A 3,718-nucleotide genomic window follows, 5' to 3' on the forward strand; every position below is an offset into this window, starting at 1 on the left:
TGTGTATGTAGCCGGTCTTGCACTAATGACCGCTAAACAACCATCTTTTCTCAAGATAGCCTTCATCTTCAACTTCCACAGCGCAAAGTTACTGCCGTTGAATTTTCCGATCTCAAATTTTGCCGCCATTGCTTCTTCCAGAACCTATGCTCTGATACCACTTGTTGTAAAACTGGACCGAATAGAGCAGGGTCGCAGCTAATAATTTGAGAAATAGTGTAATAAATGGAACACCATATTTAACGTGGAAAACTCCAAAGGGTAAAAACCACGGACAAGGTAGAAGAATTTATTACGAGAAAAATAATAGGAGTTACAACCTCTCAATTATAACGGACAAATCGATTAATAATTTTCTCATAGGAGAAAATACCCAAACTCTCTAAATAATTTTCTCTCAACCCGATCCCAAATACCCGTAAGAGATTATAGAATTTTTTTTTTCTTTTCTCTCTCACACGTTCTTCTTCTTCTTCACTTCTCTTTGTGATTTTGATTTTGGGATGCTTTCCTCTTCAGCTTAGCTCTCCTTTTATAGAAGAAGTTTAGACATGTGAAAGCCATAATTATTGACAAAATCACCTCCTTCACCGTCCAACTTCACCGTCCATCACCGTCCATTATGAAAAACGTGTTATTTGACTTACATCTATACCAAGTTTCCAAAGCATACCTGAAACCCGAATATTCTTTTGTGTTTCACAATTTGCTTAAAACTTCATGAGTTGCATTGAGTTTCTTTTTCATAATTCTATGCCTGCTTGTCCCAGAGGTAAATGTTAACGCTGCCTTACTTTGACTCTGAAGCAAACCAAAAGAGAAATTTGGAAGTAAAGAAGATGACGCAGATTAACAAATAGATATGTAGGGGAATGATGAATTTCAATTGGCGTTTCTATAAATCTTTAAGGTTCTATATTTTCAACTTGGTTTAATCATCCCTCATACATAGAGTGCTATATCCAAGAACTTGTCTCTTACCTAAAATTCAATTTTTGTAAGTTGATTCTCGCCTCATTGTAATCTAACAAAACAAGAATCTATTTCATTCAACTCAGAAGTGTGTTCTGTTGAGATAAACAGAAAAATACTAAGCAAAGAATTTCAAGTAAACGTCAATAAGATATGTATAAACAGAAGTAAAGATTCTTTTAATCACCTCAGGTATGAGATCTAGGTGTACAACACCGAGATGACAAAATGCAAACTCATAATTTTTTTTGAATCATAACAGTCTTTGCGTCCTACTCATATACTTCCCACCTCTGCACATAAAACACACCACCAAGTTCAGTATAGCACATACAATCCTACGTCGGATCCTATGTCGGAAGTGTATTGTTCCCTTACCTTGAAAGTATCTATCGAAAAGCTCTCCTCCTTCACGTAGCCTAAAACAACAAATCACTTGCATTATCACTACATTCACTATAGACATTATCAATGATCCTCATATGCATCATAGAAATGAGGAAGGTTATCATGACCAGACAGAGCTCTCAAGATCTTCATTTCTCTCCACACAACTACACAAATTACAAAAAAAAAATCCAACAGATCTCATCATCATTAGTACAGAACCAGAAGACACTAAATCAAAAAACACTAACCTTTGGTTTTGGAATAACTTTTACAGCAACTTGTAGTCCTTTGTTATCACCTTTCTTAAACTTAACAGTAGGTGTGTATCCAAAATGGGCACGACCAAATTCATCACCAAAGCTCGTATCCAAAACCACTCCGCCTCCTTCCGCTTTGCTATATTCAGGGATCGTCGCAGAGTTCTGCTTCACAGAGCCATGCCGTCTCGAGAGAGCAGATCTGATGTGTTTACCGGAGACGGAGAAGCAAACCTTTGTTTGCAGAATCTCCAGAGTATTTTTGGAGAAGGATCTGTCTACTGGTTCAAGACTCACTTTTTTATAGTTAGAGATCCACCGCCTGAAAGAGGGAACATACATTGAATGAAAAATCGTGCTTGGAGTGGGTAGAAGGATTTAAGGAGGTCGTTAATGACAATGTTCAATGCACCCTGTAACGGTTTTGAGATGAAGAAATTCAGTCGAAACGACAAGATAGCAGCTTGGTCCAAGGATACGTCACCGAGATTTGTCTCACATCACCCTACCGAAACTCCATTGACGATTTAACTAAATAGAGCTCGAAAACAGGATGAACCCTAGAACTGGAGGTCGCCATCGTCGAAGATGATGAAGGTAACAATAGAGCTACGCCATCATCTGTTCTTTCAAGCCGGACACAGTTCTAAATTCCACAGCCCAAACTTAGAACACGCGAACGAAGAAGCCCACTACGGTGAAAAATAAATGATACGGCGCGTTTTGTGTAAGTGGACACGTGGCGGCTCCTGGATGTGCGACTTTCCTACGTGGACTCTGACGTGGAGGCCTGTGAGAGAAGCAAACATGATTTTATAATAATAGATAGATAGATAGATCGATAGATAGGGAAATCACATAAAAATAATGAAAGTGGCATTGCTAATACTTTAAACCTTCAAGATTTTTCTCTAACACTATTAACTTTCAAAGTGACAGTTGTATCATAAAAACCTCTAAAGTAAAAAAATCGGCCTATTGTCAAGATATTGAAATCTGGACTGGACCGGCCGGTTGGACCGATTCAGCCGTGACTCCCACACCTAGCCGAGTCCTGGTCAGATCTAAGACCGGATGTGACTTGAACCGGTAAAATTGGCCAAAAACTGTAAGAACCAGTGACCTGGTTTTATTGAAAACTAGGGTTTATAAGTCTAATTAAACATTTATTTTTCATTGATTTATGAGTTAAAGATAGTTTTTTTCCTTTAATTTGCTTTGATTTAGCTAGACTTGATATAACAAACGAAAAATAAACCTTTTATGTGCACGAAAACAAAAAAAAATATGTAAATGAGAAAAATTACAGGAACTTGAACTCACGTAACAATGGAAAAGAAAGAAGAAAAAACATGCGTATGCTGAAATGGAAAAAAAAAAGAATATTTGAAAAATTTAAAAGGTGGATGGGTTTATGGTAGGGGAATAAAGTCAACATATCATTAATATTTAGGCTCATCGTTAAAATAGAAATATGAATCAATACGAAAAGAAAATGAAAAGGAACAAAATAAAAAGAATGAAAAAAAAATATTTATTAATTTTGTTCCATATCAATTTTGATAAGAAATATTTTTGTTATCTAATTTTTTAAAATTGAAGAATGAAAAGAAATCATATACAACAAAAATTCCTCACAAATGGTGTAATTCGTAAAGGATTAGTAGGAATTGGTTATTCCTTTTTATTACTTATCTTTCTATGTAGACCCTTAGTTAGATACAATTTTTTTTCTGATGATCCTGGTATCCAGAGCCTCGAGAGGATCCGACTAGCGCCAATGACCCTCTATCGAAGCTTAGCCGGGGAGCCCGCCGAAGCATCCAGGAGGGCTGGTGATCACCTCATGTAAATTCCACCAGTATATACAATTAACGGTAAAATAGGAAGTATATATATATATATATATATATATGTATAATTATTTAGTGATGTTATTATATACACATATACATATACAAAATACTATTATTAAGACCTTGTTGAACTGGGCTAAACCGTGACTCAAATATTTCACATGTTCGTGTTCTGGTCCGCTTTTTAAAACATTGCATGTTGTACAGGTTAAAACATGATATGTTGGTTTTTTTCTAAAAAAA

This window comes from Brassica napus, chromosome C5 (genome assembly GCF_020379485.1).
Source record: "Brassica napus cultivar Da-Ae chromosome C5, Da-Ae, whole genome shotgun sequence".
In the NCBI taxonomy this organism is placed as follows: Eukaryota; Viridiplantae; Streptophyta; class Magnoliopsida; order Brassicales; family Brassicaceae; genus Brassica; species Brassica napus.